This window comes from Nycticebus coucang, chromosome 2 (assembly GCF_027406575.1).
Source record: "Nycticebus coucang isolate mNycCou1 chromosome 2, mNycCou1.pri, whole genome shotgun sequence".
Classification (NCBI taxonomy): Eukaryota; Metazoa; Chordata; class Mammalia; order Primates; family Lorisidae; genus Nycticebus; species Nycticebus coucang.
This window is the reverse complement of record NC_069781.1, coordinates 140,061,861-140,087,698: the sequence shown is the minus strand read 5'-3', so window position 1 is coordinate 140,087,698 and position 25,838 is coordinate 140,061,861. Positions and strand designations below refer to the sequence as shown.

Here is a 25,838-nt window from a genome sequence, read left to right as displayed (position 1 = left end):
ATGTATTCATGCAGCTGGACGAGGAGAAGCTCACCACAGCGAAATCCAGGAGGCTCGTGGTCTCGGAAGGACAGTAGTTTCCACCTAGTGTACGCTGGGCTCCTGGTTGACAGCCACTGCGTAGTGGCAACTGCCCAAAATAGAGGACCTCTGTCTCTGGGAGCTTTCTCTGTGGGGAGAGGTGGAGGACATGCGTCAGTCCCCAAAGATTCGCCCACCCTTCAGAGTTGGGGTGGTTACTGACCCATGCAGGCATGCCCTTCGGAGACCTACAGGATCCGCACACGGGACTAGACACAGTTCCCCTTGTGAACCTCTATCTGGCAGGGTCGCAGAGGACGCTATCCCATATGGCTTACTGGGCTTGGGCCAGACCAGGAGGGCTGCGTCCTGCAGTTAGCCGACTGACCAAGGGCATCTTGCTGCTCTTTGTTGCCAAAGTCATGCAAGGGAGGCAGTGCCAGCGTGCGTGGGATCTACTGCCAGTGACCTCAAGGGCCACCGAGGCTCCTGAGCAGGAAGCCAAGTGCATCTCCATAGCCCCAATCATATATCCGGACAGGAGGTGGGGAGTTCCGAGGCCAGGACTCTACCCGAGCACCTTGCCCCACGAAAACAAAGCCTGTGGCCCTGAGCTTGGCCACTGTCCCATGGAGCCCAGGCTTCTCCCTCAGGTCTCCAAATCACACAAGCCTGGGAGAGTTGGGGCCCAGGAGACACAGGCGGAAACTCAGCCCAGCCCCCCAAAAGTCCTCAGACGCTGCCAGCACAAACTCATGGTGGCTTTCCTGGTCATAGCTGAAGCCCCAAGCCAACCACTCACCTGCCATCCTTCCTGCTGGAGGGCCAACCTGGGCAGAAGGGCTCCCTGAAATACACAGAGGCAGGAATTGCGAGCTCAGCGAGGATCCCCCCCACCCCCCCGCCCATGGCCTGCCCGGGGAAATGGATCCCTGACACCCAGGCCTCAGAAGCAGCTTGGAGTGCTCCTTGAGGAGAGCACAGACCAGCTCACGAGGGCCCCAGAGTTGCCCTCCCGGGCGTCCAGGTCTCCATCTTAAGAGATATTGCCTGTCCTGGGACACCAACATCCCTGTGTCCTTTTTTTGCAAAACACTCACCTAGGCTGGGCCTCAGCTCAATCCTCTGGTGTATGATTTTTTTATTCATCACCTCTCTTCAGATATTAGGTTGTCATCATTGACCCAAGCCATGGCAACCCCTTCCTACCCACATGTAGATGCATCTGGACATGGAGAAGCTTACCATAGCTCATTGCAGGAGGCCAGGGGCCAGGAGGGACCCAAGCTTCCACCTATTGCATGTGGCCACCTGGTTAAGAGGCACTTGGCAGCGACACGGGGCCCGAGGGACGGACGTCTGTCTGTGGGTGGGAGGTGGTGGATAGTGTCAGACGCCAAAGTCTCTGCAGCCTCTTAGGGTAGGGCGGGGGATGCGCTGCGCAGGCATGGGCTACGGGGACCCAAGGACGGATCAGATTGTGAGCAGGGACTGGATGGGCTGTCCTGCGAGCCCCAGTGCCCCACAGGTAGGAGAGGACCGCAAGCCAGACCGCTTCCTGGGCTTGGGCTTGGGGCAGACCAGGAGGGCTGCATACTGTGGGCAGCCAGCTGACCAAGACCATCTCAGTGCTCCTTGATCCGGATGCACCCCAGGGCTGTGGTGGCAGCTCCGGGTGGGCTCTACTGCCTGTGAACTTAGAGTGAGCCCGAGGGCTCAGACCAGGAAGCCAAGGGTGTCTCTGCAGACCCAATCTGCTACCTACCTCCCTGGAGAGGTGCTCCTGACACTGGGCCTCTACCTATGTATCCCGCCCCCATGAAGACACAGGCCTCGGCTCTGAGCTGGGCTTATTGGCCCCTGGAGTTCAGGCGTCTCTCTCAGAAGTGATTCCCTGCACAGTCCCGACACAGGGCACACCAACCTGGGCAATTGGGACCCCGGGCTGCATGGCCCCTTCTTTCCTGGGCCCTACTCTCTCTCACCGTGGATGTGACCTCTGGCCTCCCAGCCAGCCTTAGCCAACTTCACTGGGACATTTCAGTGGACCCTGAGTGTTCCCACCTGAAGCTGCCCATCATTCTGCCAGCCACTCATGAGAAGGGACACCCCAGCCTGATCTCGCACTTTGGCCACCCTAGGGGCCAGAATTGCACTGAGCTATGTGTGGCCCTCGTTTTCCGATATGGGCCCCTTGATGCCAAAGGGGACCTGGACCTAGGCCACTGAGGAGGACATGAGCCTTGCCCTCGGGGGTGTCACGTTCCCATGGACTTTCCAGCGCAAAGCACTCTTTGCCATCAGGCTGAACCTGGGCCCCCACGCCCACACATGCAACTCCATGCCCTACTGGACCAGGCAAATGCCTGGGGCCGTCAACTCACCTGCTATCTTCCCTGGCAGCGGGCCAACCTGGGCAGAACAGCTCCCTGAAATACACAATGGGGTGGAGGTGGGATCAGGAGCTCAGCAAGGAGCTGCCCAAGTGGCCTGCCCCAGGGGGGACGGATCCCTGATACCCAGCCCACACAGCGAGCTTTGGGTGCTCATTCGGGAGTGCCTAGTCCTGATTGGGGTCCCGCCCACCCTGAGAGGCCCTCCAGCACCCCCAGGTCTCCAGCTTGGGAGATGACTGCTCGCCTGGGAGCCCCAATATTGCGGCTTCCTCTTGTAGAAGCCTCACCTAGGCTGGGCCTCAGCTCAATCCTCTGGTGTAGGATTATTCTATTCATCACCTCTCTTCAGACAATTTAGGTCATCATCATCAACCCAAACAAGCCAAGGTCACTCCTTTTCCCCACACATAAGTGCAGTTGGTCATGGAGAAGCTCACCACAGTGAAATCCAGGAGGCTAGGGGAGCCCGGAGGCACCGAAGTTTCCACCTAGTGCACGCTGGACTACTGGTTGACAGCCACTGCTTAGTGCTACAGGCCCAAGGGAGGGGACCCCTGTCTCTGGGAGCTTTCTCTGCATGGGGGAGGTGGAGGACAGCGGTCAGTCCCTAAAGCTTGGCTCACCTCTCGGGGTGAGGGCAGTGGCTGACCCAAGCAGTCATGCCCTTCGGGGACCCACAGGATGGATTGCACACGGGACCAGACATGGTGCCCCTTGGGACACTCGCTCTAGCAGGGTCACAGAGGACCCTCTCCCAGATGGCTTACTGGGCTTGGGGCAGAACAGGAAGGCTGTGTTCTGACCAAGGGCAACTCGCTGCTCCATGTTTCCGAGATGCACGCCAGGGTGGCAGTGCCAGTGTTGCGTGGGTTCTACTGCCGGTGAGTTCACGGGATACCGAGACCCCTCACCAGGTAGCCAAGTGCATCCCCACAGCCCCAATCAGATACCTGGACCCAAGGTGTTGAATTCCGGAGGCCGGGCCTTACCTGAGTGCCCCACCCCCATGAAGACACAGGCTGTGGCCCTGAGCTGGCCCGCTGGCCCGTGGAGCTCAGGCTTCTCCTTCAGGTCTCCACATCACACCAGCCTGGGAGAGTCGGGCTCCAGAGGCACGTGGCCTCAGGCTAAAATTCAGACTATGCCCCCAGCCGCCCCCCAGCCACCGCCACCATGCCCCATGGCGGCTATCCTTGTCACAGCTGAAGCCCCAAGCCAACCACTCACCTACCATCCTCCCTGCTGGAGGGCCATCCTGGGCAGAAAGGCTCACTGAAATACATAATAGGGGGGGGAATGCGAGGAGGTGCCCCCTGTGGCCTGCCCCAGGAAAATGGATCCCTGATACCCAGCCTGCAGAAGGAGCACACAGACCAGCTCGGGGGGGCCCCAGAGCTGCCCTCCTGGGCGTCCAGATCTCCAGCTTAAGAGATAATTGCCCGTCCCTGGACACCAACATCCATGTCCTTTTTTTGCAAAATGCTCACTTAGGCTGGACCTTAGCTCAATCCTCTGGTGTATGATTTTTTTTTTTATTCATCACCTCTCTTTAGACATTAGGTTGTCATCATCGACCCAAGCTGTGGCAACCCCTTCCTCCCCACACGAAGATGCATGTGGACATGGAGAAGCTCACCACAGCTCAATGCAAGAGGCTGGGGGGCCAGGAGGGACCCACGCTTCCACCTAGTGCATGCTGGCCACCTGGTTGAGAGCCACTGGCCAGTGACTCTGGGCCTGAGGACGGGACATCTGTCTGCAGGGGTGAGGTGGAGGTCACAGTCGGACGCCAAAGGCTCTGCAGCCTCTTGGGGTGGGGGCTGAGGCTGCCCAGCCCAGGCATGGGCTGCGGGGACCTAAGGACAGATCGGATTGGGAGCAGGGACCAAATGCACTGCCCTGGGGGTCCCGGAGCCCCTTGGGTTGCAGAGAACTGCAAGCCAGACTGCTTCCTAGGCTTGGGCCAGACCGGGAGGGCTGCGTCCTGGGGCCAGCCGGCTGACTAAAATCATCTCAGTGCTCCTTGCTCCCGATATGCACCCCAGGGCTGAGGTGACAGCTCCGGGTGGGCTCTACTGTCCATGAACTCAGAGTGAGTCCGAGGGCCCAGTCCAGGGAGCCAAGGGCAGCCCCACAGACTCTACCTGCATACCCCGCCCCCATGAAAACACTGGCCTTGGCTCTGAGCTGGGATTACTGGCCCCTGGAGTCCAGGTGTCTCCCTCAGAAGTGACTCCCTGCATAGTCCTGACACAAGGGCACACCCACCTGGGCCAGTGGAGACCCGGCAGCCACACGGCCCCTCCTTTCAAAGGTCTGACAACCTCCCACCATGGATGTGGACTATTGCCTCCTGCCAGCCGTGGCAAACTTCGCTGGGACATTTCAGTGGACCCTGAGCATTCCCACCTGGTGCTGCCCAGCATTCAGCCGGCCACTCACGACGAAGGGACACCCCAGCCTGATCTCGTACCTTGGCCGTCCTTGGGGCCAGACCTGCACTGAGCTGTGTATGGCAAATGGCCTCTGACAAGGGCCCCTTAGGTCCTTAGGGGACCTGGACCTAGGCCTCTAAGGAGGACATGCACCCTGCTTTCGGGAGGGTCACGTTCCATGGGAGCTTCCACCAGAAGAGGGAGCCCATTGGCTTTCCAGCGGGAAGTGCTCTTTGCCATCAGACTGAACTCCATGCTCTACTGGACTGGGCAGACGCCACTGGCCTTCCACTCACCTGACATCTTCACTGCTGGAGGGCCAACCTAGGCAGAACAGCTCCCTGAAATACACAATGGGGTGGGGGGGAAAGCACGAGCTCAACAAGTATCTGCCCATGTGGCCTGACCATGGGGGAAAGGACCCCTGACACCCAGCCAACACAGCAAGCTTTGGGTGTTCACTCCTGAGCAACTAGTCCTGCTTGTAGCCCCGCCCACCCCGAGAGGCCTTACATGGCCCCCAAGTCTCCAGCTTGGGAGGCAACTGCCTGCCCGTGACCCCCAACATCGCAGCTTCCTCTTACAAATGCTTCACCTAGGCTGGACCTCAGCTCAATCCTCTGGTGTATGATTTTTTTATTCATCATTTGTCTTCAGACAATTTAGGTCATCATCATCAACCCAAGCAAGCCAAGTCCACTCCTTTCCCCCACGCATATGTGCAGCTGGACGTGGAGAAGCTCACCATAGCAAAATCTAGGAGGTTTGGGGGGCCAGGAGGGACAGCAGTTTCCACTAAGTGCACACTGGGCTCCTGGTTGACAGCCACTGCCCAGTGGCAGCAGTCTCAAGGGAGTGGATCGCTGTCTGGGAGCTTTCTCTGCGGGGGGAGGTACAGGATAGGGGTCAGTCCAAAAAGCTTCACACACCGCTCGGGGTGGGGGTGGTGGCTGACTTACACATGTATCCCCTTTGTGGACCCACAAGCTAGATCCACACTTGAGACCAGACGCGGTTCCCCTTGGGACCCTCTCTCTGCCAGGGTCACAGAGGACCCTATCCCAGACGGCTTACTGGGATGAGAAGACCAGGAGGGCTCCGTCCTGCAGTTAGCTGACAGACTAAGGGTTTAACCCTGCTCCATGTTGCCAAACGCACGCCAGGGTGGCAGTGCCACCTTTGCAAGGGATCTACTGCCCATGACCTCACGGGACAACGAGGCCCCTGACCAGGAAGCCAAGTGCATCCCTATAGCCTCAATCACATACCCAGATTGAGGTGGGGATTTTGGGAGGCCGGGCCTCTACCTGAGCACCATGCCCCCATGAAAACACAGCCTGTGGCCCTGAACTCTTCCGCTGTCCAATGGACCCAAGCCGTGGCAACCCCTCCCTCCCCATGCATAGGTGCAGCTGGATGTGGAGAAGCTTACCACAGCTCATTGCAGGAGGCCAAAGGGCCAGGAGGGACCTGAGGTTCCACTTAATGCATGCTGACCACCTAGTTGAGAGCCACTGGCCAGTGACACCGGGCCTGAGGGATGGGACATTTGTCTGCCTGGACATCGTCTGCGGGAGGGAGGTGGAGGACAGTGTTGGACACCAAAGGCTCTGCAGCCTCTTGTGTTGGGGGCAGGGGCTGTGTGGGGCAGGCATGGGCTGTGGGGACCCAAGGACATATCTGATTGGGAGCAGGACCAGATGTGCTACTCTAGGGGCCTTGGCGCCCCTCGGTTATCAGAGGACTGCAGGCCAGACCGCTTCCTGGGCTTGGGCTTGGGCCAGACCGGGAGGGTTGCATCTTGCAGCCAGCTAGCTGACCAAGACCATCTCAGTGCTCCTTGCTCCCAAGATGCACCCCAGGGCTGCGGTGGCAGTTCTGCGTGGGCTTTACTGCCTGTGTACTCAGAGTGAGCCCAAGAGCTCAGGTCAGGAAGCCAAGGGCATCCCCACAGCCCAAATCTTCTATCCTTCTCCCTGGTGTGGTGCTTCAGACACTATGCCTTTACCTGTGTACCCCTGATGGTACTCCCTACCATTGTGGACATGACCTCTGCACTGAGCTGTGCGTGGCCTTCGGCCTCCGTCAAGGGGCTGCTTGGGGCCCTAGGAGACCTGGACCTAACCAACTGGGGAGGACATGCGCTCTGCTTTCGGTGGGTCATGTTCCCAGCGAGCATCCCCCAGAAGAGGGTACCCATGGGCTTTCCAGCGGGAAGCACTCTTTGCCATCAGGCTGAACCTGGGCCCCCACACTCATCCCAACCCTCGCAACTCCATCCCCTACTGGACTGGGAGGATACCCCAGGCCTTCCACTCACCTGCCATCCTCCCTGCCCGAGGACCAACCTGGGCAGAACGGCTCCCTGAAATTACACGATGGGGTGGGGTGGAAAGTGAGGTCAGCAAGGAGCCGCCCATGGGGACTGCCCCTGCGGGAAAGGACCCTTGACACCCAGCCCACACAGCGAGCTTTGAGTGCTCACTGGGGAGCGCCCTGTGCTGCTTGGGTCGCCTGCCCCGACAGGCCCTCCAGGGCCCCCGGGTCTCCAGCTTGGGAGACGGCTGCCTGCCCGGGAGCCCCAACATCTGGATTCCTCTTGCAAAAGCCTCACCTAGTCTGGGTCTCAGCTCAATCCTCTGATGTATGAATTTTTTATTCATCACTTTTCTTCAGACAATTTAGGTGGTCATCATCAACCCAATAAGCCAAGGCCACCGCTCCCCCCCCACGCATACGTGCAGCTGGACATGGAGAAGCTCACCATAGCGAAACCCAGGAGGCTTGGGGGGCCAGGAGTGACAGCAATTTCCACCTAGTGCACACTGGGCTCCTCAATTACAGCCACTGCCCAGTGGCAGCAGGCCCAAGGGAGGTGACCTCTGACTCTGGAGCTTTCTCTGCAGGGGGAGGTGGAGGACAGGGGTCAGTCCCCATAGCTTTGCACACCTCTCGGGGTGGGGGCGGTGGCTGACCCATGCAGGCATGCTCTTCAGAGACCCATAGGACAGATCCGCATTTGGACCAGATGCGGTTCTCCTTGGGACCCTCTCTCGGGCAGGGTCATAGAGGACCCTATCCCAGATGGCTTACTGGGCTTGGCCTGACCAGAAGGATCTGCATCCTGCGGCCAGCCGACTGACTAAGGGCATCTCACTGCTACTTGTTGCCGAGATGCACACCAGGGCGGCAGTGCCAGTGTTGCGTGGGATCTACTGCCTGTGACCTCACAAACCGCCAAGGCCCCTGACCAGGAAGCCAAGTTCATTCCCCCATCCCCAATCAGATACCTGGAACCAAGGTGGGGGAGTTCAGGAGGCCGGGCCTCTACCCGAGTGCCCTGACCCCATGAAAACACAGCCTGTGGCCCTGAGCTGGGCCGCTGTCCCGTGGAGCCCAGGCTTCTCCTTCAGGTCTCCACATCCTGGGAGAGTCCGGGCTGCATGGCCTCAGGCCGAAACTCGGCCCACACCCCCAACATCCCCCCAGCCGCTGCCACCACGCCCCATGCCGGCTTTCCTCATCACAGCTGAAACCCCAAGCCAACCACTCACCTGCCATCCTCCCTGCTGGAGGGCCATCTGGGCAGAAGGGCTCCCTGAAATACATAAGGAGGGGGAGCGTGAACTCAGCGAGGATGCACTCCCTGTGGCCTGCCCCGGGAAAATGGATCCCTGACACCCAGCCAGCAGAAGGAGGTTGGGGTGCTCCTTGAGGAGTGCACAGACCAGCTCAAGGTGGCCCCAGAGCTGCCCTCCTGGGCGTCTAGGTCTACAGCATAAGAGACAATTGCCTGTCCTGGGACACCAACATCCGTGAGTCCTTTTTTTGCAAAACGCTCACCTAGGCTGGGCCTCAGCTCAATCCTCTGGTGTATGTTTTTTTTTTATTCATCACCTCTCTTCAGACATCAGGTTGTCGTCATCATCGACCCAAGCCATGGCAACCCCTCCCTCCCCATGCGTAGCTGTAGTTGGATGTGGAGAAGCTCACCACAGCTCAATGCTGGAGGCTGGGGGGCCAGGAGAGACCCGAGTTTCCACCTAGTGTATCATGGCCACCTGGTTGAGAGCCACTGACCAGCGACACTGGGCCCGAGGGATGGAACATCTGTCTGTGAGGACGTCATCTGCGGGAGGGAGGTGAAGGACAGTATTGGACGCCAAAGGCTCTATAGCCTCTTGGGTTGGGTGCGGGGGCTGCCCGGTGGAGGCATGGGCTTGCGGGGACCCAAGAACAGATCGAATCAGGAGCAGAGACCAGTTTCGCTGCCCCTGAGTAGCCGAGGACTGCAGTGCTTCTTGGGTATCTCGAGGACCACAGGCCAGACGGCTTTCTGGGCTTGGGCTTGGGCCAGACCGGCAGGGCTGCGTCCTGCGGTCACCTGGCTGACCAAGACCATCTCAATGCTCCTTGCTCCCGAGATGCACCTCAGGGCTGCGGTGGCAGCTCCAGGTGGGCTCTTCTGCCCGTGAACTCAGAGTGAGCCCGAGGGCCCAGTCCAGGAAGCCAAGGACATTCCCACAGCCCCAATCTGCTACCCGCCTTTCTGGAGGGGTGCTTCCGACACTGGGCCTCTACCTGCGTACCCTGCCCCCATGAAACACCGGCCATGGCTCTTCGCTGGGCTTATTGACCCCTGGAGTCTAGGCGTCTGCCTCAGAAGTGACTCCATGCACAGTTCAGACACAACGGCACAGCCACCTGAGCCAGTGGGGGCCCGGGGTCGCATGGCTCCTCCTTTCAGGCCCCGACTCCCTCCCACCGTGGACATGGCCTCTGGCCTCCCAGCCAGCCCTGGCAAACTTCGCTGGGACATTTCAGTGTACCATTTCAGCCAGCCATTCACGGCGAAGGGACACACCCACCCGATATTGCACCTTGGCCGTCCTAGGGGCCAGATCTGCACTGAGCTATGCGTGGCCCTGGGCCTCTGACGAGGGCTCCTTGGGGCCTTAGGGGACCTGGACCTAGGCCACTGAGGAGGACATCAGCCCTACCCTTAGTGGAGGTCACGTTCCCAGGGAGCTTCCCTCAGAAGAGGGAGCCCATGGGCTTTCCAATGGGAGGCGCTCTTTGCCCTCAGGCTGAACCTGGGCCCCTACCTCAACCCCCACCCCTGCAACTCCATGCCCTACTTGACTGAGCGGATGCCCCAGGCCATCCACTCACCTGCCATCTTCCCTGCCTGAAGGCCAACCTGGGCAGAAGGGCTTCCTGAAATACACGATGGAGTGGGGGGGGGGAGAGCGAGCTCAGCAAGGAGCCACCCACGTGGCCTGTTCCTGGGAGAATGGACCCCTGACACCCAGCCCACACAGCGAGCTTTGGGTGCTCACTTGGGAGCGCCTAGTCCTCCTTAGGGCCCCACCCACCCTGAGAGACCCTTCAGGACCCTCAAGACTCCAGCTTGGGTGACAACTGTGCTCTCGGGAGTCCCAAAATTGAGGCTTCCTCTTGCAAAAGCCTAACCTAGGCTGGGCCTCAGCTTAATCCTCTGGTGTATGACTTTTTTTGTGTGTGTGTATTTTTTTTTTTTTTTTTTGGCCAGGGCTGGGTTTGAACCCACCACCTCCAGCATATGGGACCGGCGCCCTACTCCTTGAGCCACAGGCGCCGCCCTGGTATATGACTTTTTAATTCATCACCTCTCTTCAGACAATTTAGGTCGTCACCATCGACCCAAGCAAGCCAAGGCCACTCCTTCGCCCCATGCATACCTGCAGCTGGACATGGAGTAGTTAACCACCACAAAATCCAGGAGGCTTGGGGGGCCACAGGGACAGTAGTTTCCACCTAGTGTACGCTGGGCTCCTGGTTGACAGCCATTGCCAGCGGCAGCAGGCCAAAGAAAGGGGACTTCTGTCTCTGGGAACTTTCTCATGGGGGGGAGGTGGAGGACAGGGGTTAGTCCCCAAAGCTTCACGCACCTCTCTGTGATGGCAGCTGACTTAGGCAAGCATGCCCTTCGGGGACCCCAGGAAAGATCCGCACTCGTGACCAGACGTGGTTTGCCTTGAGACCCTTGTTCATGCAGGGTCGCAGAGAACCCTAACCCAGATGGCTTACTGGGCTTGGGCCAGATCAGGAAAGCTGTGTTCTGTGGCCAGCAGACTGACCAAGGGCAACTCGCTGCCCCTTGTTGCCAAGACACATGCCAGGGCAGCAGTGTCAGTGTTGTGTGGGATCTACTGCTCGTGACCTCACAGGCCAGCAAGGCCCCTGACCAGGAAGCCAAGTGCATCCTCACAGCCCCAATCAGATACCCGGAACCGAGGTGGGGAGTTCCTGAGGATAGGCCTCTATCCGAGCACCCTGCCCCCATGAAAATACAGCCTGTGGCCCTGAGCTGGGCCGCTGTCCCGTGGAGCCCAGGGTTCTCCCTCAGGTCTCCACATCGCACCAGCCTGGGAGACTCGGGGCCCCGAAACTACATGGCCTCAGGCTGAAACTCAGCCCACCCCCCCCAACAACCCACTACCTGCCGCCACTATGCCCCATGGTGGCTTTTCTGGTCACAGTTGAAGCCTCAAGACAACCACTCACCTGCCATCCTCCCTGCTGGAAGGTCATCCTGGGCAGAGGGGCTCCCTGAAATACACAAGGGGGTGAGCACGAACTCAGCCAGGAGGCGCCCCCCGGTGCCTGCCTCAGGGAAATGGATCCCTGACACCCAGCCCGCAGAAGGAGCTTGGAGTGCTCCTTGAGGAGCACACAGACCAGCTCCAGGGGGCCCCAGAGCTGCCCTCCTGGGTGTCCTGTTTTTGGCTTAAGAGACAATTGCCCATTCTAGGACACCAACATCCGTGCATCCTTTTTTTGCAAAACGCTCACCTAGGCCGGGCCTCAGCTCAATCCTCTGGTGTATGATTTTTCTTATTCATCACCTCTGTTCAGACATTCGGTTGTCATCATCGAGCCAAGCCATGGCAACCCCTTCCTCCCCACGGGTATGTGCAGCTGGACGTGGAGAAGCTCACCACAGCACAATGCAGGAGGCCGGGGGCCAGGAGGGACCCGAGCTTCCACCTAGTGCATGCTGGCCACCTGGTTGAGAGCCACTGGCCAGCGACACTGGGCCCGAGGGATGGGATGTCTATCTGCAAGGGGTAGGTGGAGGTTAGTGTCAGATGGCAAAGGCTCTGCAGCTGAAGTCCCAATCCAACCACTCACCTGTCATCCTCCCTGCTGGAGGGCCATCCTGGGAAGAAGGGCTCCCTGAAATATACAATGGAGCACTGGCCTCTCCCTCAGGTCTCCACATCACATCAGCATGGAAGAGTCTGGCGTGTGAACTTCCCTGAGCCAGGAGAAAGAAAGGCATACCAACCAGGACCTCACTGTTAGATGTCACCTGTGGCCAGGAAGCCAAATGCATCCCAAAGCCCCAATGTGAGGCTGATCAACTGGTCATCAACCGGACCTGAGTTGATGATTTCTAAACTCTGGGCCTCTACTTCAGTGCCCTGTCCCATTTAAACCTATAGTCCATAGTCAACTTTCCCATATGCTTTCTAGAGGGAAATGATGGTAGCAGTCAGGCTGAACTTCGGTCCCCAACCTGCGCTGCCATCCTCGATGTCCTAGCAATCATGGCAGATGCCCCTGGATATCCACTCATTTGCCGTCCTGACTTGTGGAGTCTAACTTGGGCAGAAGAGCTCCCTGAAATACACATTGCAGGAGCTTTAGGTCTGCAAGAAACCACCCTGTTGACCTCCCCTGGGTGAATGGACCCATGACACACAGTCTAGAGAGTGTGCTTGGGCTGCTCACTTTTGAGCTCCCTGACGATCTCGAGGTGCCCCTCCCCCCATACTCACACCTCTAGGTGTCCAGGCTGTGAGACAATTCCCTCCCCCTTCGATAACAGTATCCTAGAATTTTCTTCCAAAATTCTTACCTGTGTTTTTTTGATCTGTGGTATTTTTATGAATTATTCTTAATTTTTCCCATCTTCGATTGTTTTATGTTTTCCTAACAGTTTTCAAACATAGTATCTTTTTTACTCTTTTCTTGCTTTGCTCTCTTGTTACTTTGTAAGTATTTGATTCTAATTTTTTATATTTCTTTGTTTGAATCCTATTCATTTATCATTCTCTTTTTATTACCCTAATAAATTTATTTTTAATCTTCATTTTCTTTTTCTTTTCTTCCGATGTCTCTCTGTGACAAATGTCTTCATATTTCTTTGTCTTCATATGTCTTTCATATTCCTAACATTTTGTTCTTTTCTGTGTTGTTGGATTGTTATTTTTGTTGAAAATCTTTGTGATTGAATTTTTAGAAAATTGATTATCTCTCTCACTACATATCCTACTTTGTTGTGTGTTTTTATACACTTTGGTGACTTTTGCAGTATAAATCCTGGAATATTGCATTTATAATGTGTTTTCATCTTCATTAACTGAATCATTTAGTAGCATTTGCCATTGTCAAGTCCCTAGACAATTTTAATAGACACAGTTGAAATCAAAGGAATGTCATGGTCTGTATTATTTATAAGGCCTCTTTGAGTAGTATTTTTCACACATATTTTATCATTTCTTGAATTATCTTTCTTTTTTTAACAAGAAGTTATTTATATATTTTTAGCCAGCTGAAATTCATGTATGTCTTTTCTCCTTATTATAAATGATCATTTAGTTTTATTTCAAATATGAAGTTACTCAATATTATTTTCTATTTTTTGTCAGTAGGATCCTTTTTTAACATTTCTTCATTAATCCTGTAGTCATATTTCTCTGTTATATTCTTATTTTTGACAATATAGATATCTATTTAGTTATGTATAGTGGTGTATATGAGAATTGAACTGTGGATTATATTAAAGTAATAGTATTTTCTCAACTTATAATGTCACCTTGAGATGTCAGTCAGTAACAACAATCAATAGATTGCCAGTCAGTAACAACAATCAATAGATTGGTTAACAATATGATAACCCTACTGCCTTAAGGTTAATTTTTATTAGCCCGTGTATCTGTGACCAATGGATGCCACTCACTTCTTATTGTTGTAAATGTATTAGTCTTCCATTGAATCAAAATTTTGAATTTCATAAAATCAGACAAAAGAAAATATTTTTATCACAAGATCAAATCTAGTAAGTCAGTACCTCATTAAAGAAGAAAGCCACATATTACTCTTCAGGTTGTTTGCATATGTAAACATTATTTCCTTAAGGATTGTTTTTCACTAATCCAAAAATATCTTAGACTATATCTTTCACCAGAGGTAGTCATTCACTTTTTATCCGTGAAATTGTTTTATTCTTCACAGCACATATTACTGAAAGACACAATGAGACAAAAGACCCCCCCAAATGAACCCCTCAAATGTGTCATACTATAGAAATTATAGACCACTTAAATAAACCTTAAAGGTTGAGAATTTCTTAGAAATGCATTGTTGTGTAGAACAAGTTTCTCACAAATGTTTCATGTTTTTGATCCCCAAATAAAATTTACCCTAGGAGAGTAATTATGAATCAATTCCTGCTTCTGGCTCCAGAATCACAAGCAAGCCTAAGGCTCAGAATAGCCCTAGGGAGCATGATTAGTATGCCATCATCTTTCTTTAAGATAATGTAAATTTTTGTCATTGGCCTAAATTCTGAAACTTCTCTCACATACCTCAACTTTAACCTGAAAGTGTTTATCAGACACGGCTTTATGAAGCCTGTGTGCTAAAGTGGACTGAAGTTCTGTACATTCTGTGCAGGATATTTACTGATGTGGCATTATTTGCCACCAGTCCAAAAGGCTCTTTTCCTCCTGGGTTTTTATCTATGTGGACAGAAGCAGGACAGGTGTCCAAACCAAATACTTTATCTCTCATAGGCTATTGCTCACACATGCTTTTCCTTAATCACTCATTGAGATTACTCTCACAAAAATGACTCATTAGTGAGACTGTGATCATTGATTCACCAAACACAAGAACAAAGCAGATGAGTTTCTTGATTTGTGGAGACGTGGTCAGGTGGTATCATGCAGACACAAGAGCACCTCATTGCTTGTTTTTGGTCTATTTCTTCAAGGAGCCATATCTGGAACATTTGCCATGGTCCTTTGGATATGAATTACCATAACATGAAACTCACGAAGCCACATAAGACTCTAGATCAGATATAAAGCCAATTGTAATTATATCCATCCTCAACCCATACACAGGAATTTCAAAACTGTGACAGACATTCTATGATTTTTATATTGTGAGTCTTTATCAATGACCCACATATACCAAAAAAATAGAGCAACATAAAAATATTATAGGGCAGCACTGGTGGCTAAAAGGAGTAGGGCACTGGCCCCATATGCTGGAGGTGGTGGGTTCAAACCTAGCCCTGGCCAAAAACTGCAAAAAAAAAAAAGAAAGAAAGAAATTATTGTAGGGGTAAACATGTGAACTTCTCTAACTCCTACAATTAGGCTTAAAAGAATATCACATCTTTGAGACAGTTACCATAACTCATAAAGACCTGTGTCATTATTATTTCAATGAATATTCAGGAAAAAGAGAAAAGGATGCCATGAAGTAGATCAGTTAATTACTAAGAGAAAGTCATAATGGGATTCACATTGTGTGATTTGGTGAACATAAGAAATGCCAAGGCAGTCCACACAAGGCAACCAGTCTCCTGCTGTGGGTGCTGTCAGAGCTGGGGATTCTGCACCCCGTCCCACTAGACACAGCCCAAACCCAGGGTCAACACCACTACTGGCTGAGCATAGGAACCTCTGCCAAGGGTTGCTACCAATCGGCCATATACCGAGGTGGACTTTTGCCAACTTCTAAGTAACTACAGTAACAGACCAAGGAAGCTCATGCTCTGCGCCTGCAGCTGATCAGGTGCTCCTGAGAGAGCAAGACTGGAGCAGAGCTGCTGGGCACTGGAGCTGAGGCTAGCACCGCATGCACTGCTGAACTTCACCCTTGGATTGACCCACTTCTGTCTCTATAACTTCTGAAATTCCTGAGATCTACTGGAGGAAAAACCACTCAACTCCTGTGAAGTGTGGGATATCCTGGGCCAGTTACGAGTGTAAGATGACTGTCTGCAGGGTAAGAGCTGCACACCAACCATGACTGGCGCCCACCAGAACCTCTGTAAGAGCTGCGTGGTCCGGACCTCCCTAAGAGCTGCACTGCAACCCTGATAGGTGTCCACCCAGACCTCCATAAGAGTTGCGCTGAGATCCCCGGCCCACAACCCATGCTGGCAGGGCCTCCACACGCCCTGACCAGGAACTGTGGGAGCCACACAACCCCGCATCCTCACTCCTGTACCCTCCCTGCCTCCACACCGGCCCGCTCGTCTGGCCAGGGACTCTGGTAGCCATGTGCCCTCCGGAGCCCTCCCTGCCTCTGCACAGAGCCCTTCTCCTGGCCAGAGACTGCTGGAGCCTTGGGATCTTTGTGCCAAAGTCACTGGGTGTAAGGCACTCCCAGAACTGTGTGCACCTCCCCCTGCCCTGTTGCTGGATCCAGATGTGTCACACTCCAGAGCTGCTTGCACAACCAGAACTCCCTGGCTGGGGCAGCCCCAGAGGAACTACACAGGGTAACTCCCTACAAAGATCCAGCAACAATAGAGTGATCCTGCTGGGGTCTAATCTTGGAAAGACACCTCTCCAACTCTGAGGACGGCCAGAGGCAACGGTGAAAAACAATCATGAGGCAAAATCAGCAGAAAAACTCTGGCAATATGAATAATCAGGATAGATCAACTCCACAAGGATCAATGGGGCAGACACAGCACGAGATCCCATGCACAAACAAATAGCTGAGATGTCAGAAATAGAATTCAGAATCTGGATAGCAAATAAGATCAAATTAGAATTCCAAGCAGTAACCCAAAAGATATCTCAAGAATTCAACAATTTAAAGACCAAATGACCAAAGATTTTGACACATTGAGACAAGAAGTTGCAGCGCTCAAAGATCTGAGAAACACAGTAGAATCCCTCAGTAACAGAATGGAGCAAGCAGAAGAAAGGATTTCTGACATTGAAGACAAAGCTTTTGAATGCCCCCAAACTTGCAAAGAGGAAGAGAAATGGAAGGCAAAAATAGATCATTCTCTCAGAGAGCTCAGGGAAAATTCGAAGAAACCAACATTCATCTTATAAGGATCCCCAAAAGCGATGAAGTGGCTTCACAAGGCACAGAGTCTCTTTTCCATGAGATTATGAAGGAGAACTTTCCAGACATGCCAAGAAATTCTGAAATTCAGATAGCAGACAGTTTCAGGACTCCAGCACAACTCAACCAAAATAAGACATCCCCCAGACACATCATAATCAATTTCAGTAAAGTTAATATGACGGAGAAAATTCTGAAAGCAGCCAGATAAAAGAAAACCATCACCTATAAGGGGAAGAATTTTAGAATAACTGCAGATGTCTCCGCTGAAACCTTTCAAGCTAGAAGAGGATGGTCATCAACTTTTAATCTCCTAAAACAAAATAACTTTCAACTCAGGATCCTGTACCCAGCTAAACTGAGTTTCATTTATGATGGAGAAATTAAATACTTTAATGACATTCACATGTTGAAGAAATTTGCCATAACCAAACCAGCTCTCCAGGATATTCTCAGACCTATACTCCAGAAAGACCAGTATAATCCTCCACCACAAAAGTAAACCCACGCAGAAAATTTTGATCAAATTCCAACTTCCACAGTCACAAAAGGTTTAAAAATGTCCACTGGACTCTTGAAAGGCTTATCAATATTCTCAGTTAATGTGAATAGTTTAAATTGTCCTCTAAAGAGGCACAGGTTGGCTGACTGGATACAACAACTCAAGCCAGATATCTGCTGCATACAAGAATTGCATCTTACATTAAAAGACAAATATAGACTCAAGGTGAAGGGATAGTCATCTATACTCCAGGCAAATGGAAAGCAGAAAAAAGCAGGCATTGCAATCCTATTTGCAGATGAAGTAGGCTTTAAACCAACCAAAATAAGGAAGGATAAGGATGGACACTTCACATTTGTTAAAGGTAATACTCAATATGATGAGATTTAATTATTAATATTTATGCACCCAACCAGAATACACCTCAATTTATAAGAGAAACTCTAACAGACATGAGCAACTTGATTTCTTCCAGTTCCATAGTAGTTGAGGATTTTAACACCCCTCTAGCAGTGCTGGATAGATACTCCAAAAAGAAGCTAATCAAAGAAATTTTAGATTTAAGCTTAACCATTCAACGTCTGGAATTAACAGACATGTACAGAACATTTCATCACAACAAAACTGAATACACCTTCTTTTCATCAGCTCACAGAACATACTCCAAAATTGACCACATCCTAGGCCACAAATCTAACCTTAGCAAATTTAAAAAAATAGTAATTATTCCTTGCATCTTCTCAGACCATCATAGAATAAAAGTTGAACTCAATAACAACAGAAATCTGCATACCCATACAAAAACATGGCAGCTAAACAACCTATGCTGAACGATAGATGGGTTATAGACGAGATTAAGAAGGAAATAACCAAATTTTTGGAATAAAACAACAATCAAGACATGAATTATCAGAACCTTTGGGATACTGCAAAGGCAGTCCTAAGAGGGAAATTTATAGCACTGCAAGCTTTCATCAAGAAAACAGAAAGAGAGGAAATTAATAACTTAATAGGACATCTCAAGCAACTGGAGAAGGAAGAATATTCCAACCCCAAACCCAGTAGAAGAAAAGAAATAATTAAAATCAGAGCAGAATTAAATGAAATTGAAAAAAAAAACAGATCAATAAATACAAAAGTTGGTTTTTTTAAAAGATCAATAAAATAGATAAAACTTTGGCCAACCTAACCAGGAAAACAAGAGTAAAATCTTTAATTTCATCAATCAGAAATGGTAACAATGAAATAACAACAGACCCCTCAGAAATTCAAAAAGTCCTTAACAGATACTACAAGAAACTCTACCCTCAGAAATATGAAAATCTGAAAGAACTTGACCAATACCTGGAAGTATGCTATCTACCAAGACGTGGCCAGAATGAAGTGGAAATGTTGAACAGGCCTATATCAAGTTCTGAAATAGCATTAACTATACAAAATTTCCCTAAAAAGAAAAGCCCAGGACCAGATGGCTTTACATCAGAATTCTACCAAATCTTTAAAGAAGAACTAGTACCTATATTACTAAACCTCTTCCGAAATATAGAAAAAGAAGGAATATTACCCAATACATTCTACGAAGCAAACATCACCTTGATCCCCAAACCAGGGAAAGACCCAACAAGAAAAGAAAATTATAGACCAATTTCACTAATGAATATAGATGCTAAAATACTCAATAAGATCCTAACAAACAGAATCCAACAACACATCAAAAAAATTATTCACCATGACCAAGTGGGATTTATCCCAGGGTCTCAAGGCTGGTTCAATATATGTAAATCTATAAATGTAATTCAGCATATAAACAAACTAGAAAATAAAAACCATATGATTCTCTCAATTGATGCAGAACAAGCTTTTGATAATATCCAGCATCCCTTCATGATCAGAACACTTAAGAAAATTGGTATAGAAGGGACATGTCTTAAACTAATAGAGGCCATCTACAGCAAACCCACAGCCAATATTGTATTGAATGGACTTAAATTGAAATTATTTCCACTTAGATCAGGAACCAGGCAAGGTTGCCTGTTGTCTGCATTGCTCATTAAATTTGTAATGGAAGTTTTAGCCATTACAGTTAGGGAAGAAAAGGTGATCAAGGGTATCCACATAGGGTCAGAAGAGATCAAACTTTCGCTCTTTGCAGATGATATGATCGTATATCAGGAAAACACTAGGGATTCTACTACAAAACTTTTAGAAGTGATCAAGGAATACAGCAATGTCTCAGGCTACAAAATCAACACCCATAAATCTGTAGCCTTTATATATACCAACAATAACCAAGCCAAAACAACAGTCAAGGACTCTATTCCTTTCACAGTAGTGCCAAAGAAGATGAAATATTTGGGAGTATAGCTGACAAAGGATGTGAAAAGTCTCTACAAAGAGAACTATGAAACATTAAGAAAAGAAATAGCTGAAGATGTTAACAGATGGAAAAACATACCATGCTCATGGCTGAGAAGAATAAACATTGCTAAAATGTCTATACTACTCAAAGCAATATATAATTTTAATGTAATTCCTATTAAAGCTCATTGTCATACTTTAAAGATCTTGAAAAAATAATACGTCGTTTTATATGGAATCAGAAAAAACCTCGAATAGCCAAAACATTACTCAGAAATAAAAACAAAGCAGGAGGAATCACACTACCAGACCTGAGACTGTACTATAAATTGATAGTGATCAAAACAACATGGTGCTGGCACAAAAACAGAGAAGTAGATGGCTGGAACAGAATAGAGAACCAAGAGATGAATCCAGCTACTTACCATTATTTGATCTTTGACAAGCCAATTAAAAACATTCAGTGGGAAAAAGATTCCCTATTTAACAAATGGTGCTGGGTGAACTGGCTGGCAACCTGTAGAAGATTGAAACTGGACTCACACCTTTGACCATTAACTAAGATAGACTCTCACTGGATAAAAGATTTAAACTTAAGACATGAAACTATAAAAATACTTGAAGAAAGTGCAGGGAAAACTCTTGAAGGAATCGGCCTGGGTGAATATTTTATGAGGAGGACTCCCCAGGCAATTGAAGCACTATCAAAAATACATTATTGGGACCTGATCAAACTAAAAAGCTTCTGCACAGCCAAGAACATAGTAAGTAAAGCAAGCAGACAGCCCTCAGAATGGGAGAAAATATTTGCAGGTTATACCACCAATAAAGGTTTAAGGACCAGGATCCACAGAGAACTCAAACATATTAGCAAGAAAAGAACAAGTGATCCCATCTCAGGGTGGGCAACGGATTTGAAGAGAAACTTCTCTAAAGAAGACAGATGCACAATCTACAAACACATGAAAAAAAGCTCATCATCCTTAATCATCAGAGAAATGCAAATCAAACTACTTTGAGATATCACCTAACCCCAGTAAGAGTAGCCCAAATAACAAAATCCCAAAACCAGAGATGTTGACGTGGATGTGGAGGAAAGGGTACACTTCTACACTGCTGGTGGGAATGCACACTAATACGTTCCTTCTGGAAGGATGCTTGGAGAATACTTAGGGAACTAAAAATAGATCTGTCATTCGATTCTATAATTCCTTTACTAGGTTTATACCTGGAAGATCAAAAATCACAATATAACAAAGACATCTGTACCAGAATGTTTATTGCAGCCCAGTTCACAATTGCTAAGTCATGGAAGAAGCTCAAGTGCCCATAGACCCAGGAATGGACTAGCAAATTGTGGTATATACATGTACCACAATTTACCATGGAATATTATGCAGCCTTAAAGAAAGATGGAGACTTTACCTCTTTCATGTTTACATGGATGGAGCTGGAACATATTCTTCTTAGCAAAGTATCTCAGAAATGGAAGAAAAAGTATCCAATGTACTCAGCCCTACTATGAAGCGAAATTATAGCTTTCACATGAAGGCTATAACCCAACTATGGCACAAGACTATAAGGAAAGGGCCAAAGAAGGGGAAGAGAGGGGGGAGGTTAGGGTGGCGGGAGGGCAATGGGTCGGGCCACACCTACGGTGCATCTTAGAATGGGTACAGGCGAAACTTACTAAATGCAGAATACATATGTCTACGTACAATAACTAAGAAAATGCCATGAAGTCTACGTTGAACAGTTTGATGAGAATATTTCAGATTGTATATGAAACCAGCACATTGTAGCCCTTGATTGCACTAATGTACACAGCTATGATTTAACAATAAAAAAAAAGGAAATACCAAGGCTATTTTAAGAACAATTGGTATAATTTATAGCATTCATTATTTATTTTCTGTATTATACTTAAAATAATATAGTCACATGATTCTGGTGACCTGACATTATAATATCAAAAATACATTATTGATATTTACTTATCAGTTTATTCAACTTCAAGTTTCTTTATCAAGAATATTTCTAGATCTTGAGTTTTCATCTCAGTGGAAAATCATCAAATATGAGACTATACAATATAGGGAAAAAATACAGGGTCTTTTCTTTTGGGAACTTTTCATAAGGTATTCCACAGATATAAAATATTCTTATCAATATCTTTTGGCTAAACTTTCAAGTTATCCATATCAATAAAACTGGTATCATTCATATTTATACATTGCTTGTAATGAATCTATTTAAGCCAGATGAAATTTTAGATCTAGAAATCAAATATCAGGCTATCCACAATCTTAATTTCATGAACCAAGGGCAATGTATATATTCTAACATCAAACTTCTGAGTGCGAATTTTGCAGTCTTTCAGTTGCATTTTCTCAATTAACTATATTAATGTCACAGCACCCAAAAATGTGTAACAAAATGAATTGTTCACTGTGTAAATAGACCCAAATCATATCTCCCAGAAGACGTGGTTCCAATGTATCATAAAGCCTCAAACCTTAAGTAACGTTTATATAAAAATGAAGATTTTCAATGATAAATGCGTCAAGTCAGGTCAGTTGCTCATTGTGAATGATAAGCTGATAACTCATTAATGTTTTTCCAAAAGTGAATGTAACTATCTTAAAAGCCAGTCTTTTCTTAGAAAATGTCCTATCTGGACATTTCTCAGTCATCTAAGGCAGCCATTTGACTCTAATCCATATTATGGCAATTTAATTTTAGCTATACATTGTAAATCGCACAGTGATACAAAAAATGACCAATAATGCAATGCTCTAACAATGCAAAGCAAATATATTAAGAAATAAAATAGGAGAGAGGTGGAGGAGGATGGGAGGGGAGGAAGGAGTTTTGATAGAGGGAGGGTAAACTATGGGACCACACCTATGGAGCATACTGCAAGGGTACAAGTCAAATCTATGAAGAATAGAACATAAATATCTTAACACAATAATTAAGTAAATGAGGTGAAAGCTATGTTGATTAGTTTGATGTAAGCACTCCAAGTTGTATAAAAAATCAACACATTGTACCCCACAAATGCATAAATATGTTCATGATCTATGTATATATGACTTAATAAAAGGAAAAAAAATAAAATTATTCTGAGAGGATCTAAAAGTTCTCCTTTTACAAGCAGATATTTAGAGGTGGGTAAACAAAATGCAATGCTATAACAATGCAAAGCAAATGTATTAAGAAATAAGGATACCAAAATCAGTCTGAGAGGATCTAAAAGTTCTCCTTTTACAAGCAGATATTTAGAGGTGGGTAAACAAAATGCAATGCGATAACAATGCAAAGCAAATGTATTAAGAAATAAGGATACCAAAATCAGTCTGAGAGGATCTGAAAGTCTCTTTTTACAAGCAGATATTTAGAGGTGGGTGAAACGAGGTCACCCAATAGTTTTTGTTTATAAAGACCAAATTGAATACCTAGGAAGACTAAGGAACTCCTACTGTGATTCAAGGATTGTCACCTCTTCTTTATCTCAGTGTAATCCTACAGAGCATGATGAATAGATTCTCATCATTGATCCAAACCATTGCATTCCTCAGGCATCCATTAGAACGAAAAACTTTTACTAGGGATAATATCTTTAAACACTGCTGCTTAAGCGGACTAGAGTTCAAGCAGCTTCAGTTTAGGATTACCAGATAGCTATCATGTGTTCAAGTGCATGATGCTTTGGTATTTTACTTCAATAGTTTTTTATGTAAGATAAGAAAAACATTTATCATGTGTGCATTGCTCATGTGTGGTATTTCATAATTTGTAATAAATATCCATTTTTATTGCTTTCATAAAATATCCTTTTTTATCCAAAAATTCCATTGACTATATCTTGTGAACAACTGACATCTTTCCTAGTGTTGAGGGTGGGGGGAAGTGATCAAGATGAAAATCAACATGCCAATTCATACTTGTAGAATTAACTGATTTTATTGCTGAACAAAGCAATCACCCTGACAATTAAGTTCATTAAGTTGCTACTGGGTTAATGGCAGCACTGTACAAACAACTTAGTAAGGTTTCATAACCTTAGTACATCAGCGTTCACAGCTATGTTTATGTCAAACATGTAGCAGTGTATTGCTGAGTGGCATCCACTATTGTTGCATGCTTTGGTGCATATTTGCAAGAATGTCAGAAATTGAATTACAGCAACAAACATTTATAAATGTCTTGAGAATTGAAGTGAAATCAGAAACATGTTAGTCCAAATTTGTGGGGATTATGCCATGAAGAAAATGGAAGTGTAAAAATGGGTTAAACGTTTTTCTGAGGGGAGAGAGTGTGTCATCAATAAAGAAAGGTCAGGGTGGCTAGTAATGAGCAGAACTGATGGAAATATTGCAAAAATTGGTGCAATTTTGTGTCAAAATCATCATCAAGCTGACTGTGAAGAGCATAGCAGACCAAGAAAACATCAATAGAGAAACAGGAAAATCTTAACTGACAATATAGACATGAGAAAGATATGTACAAAAATGATCCTGAAGGAGCTCACTGATGAGCAAAGGAAAAGAAACTCAAAGTTTTCCAAGAACTTTTGGAGAGGCAAGACAATGTTTTGGGCCATGTTATCAGTGGTAATGAAACATGAGTGTACCAATATGAACCTGAAACAAACCATTAAAGTGTACAAAGGAAGTCATACATTCTCCATGACTAAAAATTTTTGTTAGTCCAAATAAAGTGTCAACAAAATATTGCTAATCTTTCTTGAAATCAGAGGGGTTTTTCATTAAATTGTACCAACTGAACAGTTAACCAAGTTTACTATTTGGGAATGCTGAAAAAGCTGTGTGAAAAAGTCAGATAAAAATGACCCGAATTTTTTCCAATAACTCATGGCTCTTGCATAGTGACAATGACCAATACACACAACACTGTCTCTGAGGGAATTTTTAGCCTGTAAACAAATAAATGTAAAGCAACACTCTTCTTACCTGATATGGCCCTCAATGACTCTTTTCTCAACTCAAAGATAAAGGAAATATTGAAAGAAAGGCATTTTCATAACATTCAAGACATCAAGTGTTGACATTCAGGAAATTCAGGACAACAGCTTTGATGGCCATTCCAAAAAAAAGATTTTCAAAATTACTTTGAAATGCAGATTAAGCATTAGCATTGGTGCATAGTTTCCCAAGTAGAGTCCAGCAAAGGTGACCATAGTGGTATTTGGCAATAAGGTATATGGAACTTCGGTGGCTACAGATCTGTAGAGAATTTTCAGCAATAGTTCTTTGAAATTAAAGCTACAATTATTTTTCTATTTCATCCTATTTTAAAGAAACATTCAGCATATATTCAATTTGTATCTGTAGTCATATGAAGCTTATTTCTGACATTCTGCTTTTCTTAATTCTCTATCAGGCTTACTGTGATGTTTTGATCTTTGATAATCATTATTTTTTAATTTATAGCCTAATGCAATATGACTTATAAGTAATTATCAAAATTACATGCACTTGAATGTTTATTCCAACTCATTTTACAACCAAGTACCCATCTCATGAGTGGATTAACAAAATGTGTTATACGTAGTCCATAGAGGAACTTGGTAATTCTTTATGGTTACTTCCTATGTTTTGCCTTGAAAATGTATTTAGGACATGAAATTAGTCATATCCTCAATATTTCAATAAGTTTAGAACAAACTGTTTTCCCATTATCATTTTCCCTTTTTATCCTATTGTGTAGTATTAGAATTTTGGTAAACTTTGCATCATAGTTTTGATTCCTCTTGTGAAATTACACATTTTTATGTATTTAATAACTCCAAAGAAGTATACATAATAGTGTTGATTACCATTATGATAAGATAAATTTTAAGATGTAAAAAATTATTCACTTTAGATGACTAGCCTTTAAGAATAACATACCATAATACGGTAGAACCCCCCCCAAAAAAGAATAACATACCATATTGATGTATATTAAAGCAAG

The 25,838-nt window shown here is 47.3% G+C and overlaps 1 long non-coding RNA gene, 6 other non-coding genes and 2 pseudogenes across 7 annotated transcripts; all 9 read right to left on the bottom strand.

Moving 5' to 3' along the window:
• Window positions 1-33: 33 nt before the first annotated feature.
• Window positions 34-7,739, bottom strand: LOC128579833 (uncharacterized). Its single transcript, XR_008378281.1, has 8 exons — window positions 7,617-7,739; window positions 7,173-7,217; window positions 6,285-6,420; window positions 5,598-5,732; window positions 5,149-5,193; window positions 4,054-4,273; window positions 824-868; window positions 34-169 (listed from the first exon to the last, which is right to left on the bottom strand). It is a non-coding gene; the product is annotated as an uncharacterized LOC128579833 (long non-coding RNA).
• LOC128580140 (small nucleolar RNA SNORD115) lies at window positions 1,129-1,207 on the bottom strand. Its single transcript, XR_008378477.1, has one exon. It is a non-coding gene; the product is annotated as a small nucleolar RNA SNORD115 (small nucleolar RNA).
• On the bottom strand, window positions 2,712-2,792 carry LOC128580179 (small nucleolar RNA SNORD115). The gene has a single exon (XR_008378513.1). It is a non-coding gene; the product is annotated as a small nucleolar RNA SNORD115 (small nucleolar RNA).
• Window positions 3,912-3,994, bottom strand: LOC128580185 (uncharacterized; annotated as a pseudogene).
• Window positions 5,455-5,535, bottom strand: LOC128580181 (small nucleolar RNA SNORD115). The gene has a single exon (XR_008378515.1). It is a non-coding gene; the product is annotated as a small nucleolar RNA SNORD115 (small nucleolar RNA).
• Window positions 7,474-7,554, bottom strand: LOC128580177 (small nucleolar RNA SNORD115). Its single transcript, XR_008378511.1, has one exon. It is a non-coding gene; the product is annotated as a small nucleolar RNA SNORD115 (small nucleolar RNA).
• Window positions 7,740-8,702: 963 nt separating the features above from the next.
• LOC128580174 (uncharacterized) lies at window positions 8,703-8,786 on the bottom strand (annotated as a pseudogene).
• A 2,907-nt stretch (window positions 8,787-11,693) lies between these two features.
• On the bottom strand, window positions 11,694-11,773 carry LOC128580184 (small nucleolar RNA SNORD115). The gene has a single exon (XR_008378517.1). It is a non-coding gene; the product is annotated as a small nucleolar RNA SNORD115 (small nucleolar RNA).
• Window positions 11,774-14,382: 2,609 nt separating this feature from the next.
• LOC128580176 (small nucleolar RNA SNORD115) lies at window positions 14,383-14,462 on the bottom strand. The gene has a single exon (XR_008378510.1). It is a non-coding gene; the product is annotated as a small nucleolar RNA SNORD115 (small nucleolar RNA).
• Between the last annotated feature and the right edge of the window lie 11,376 nt (window positions 14,463-25,838).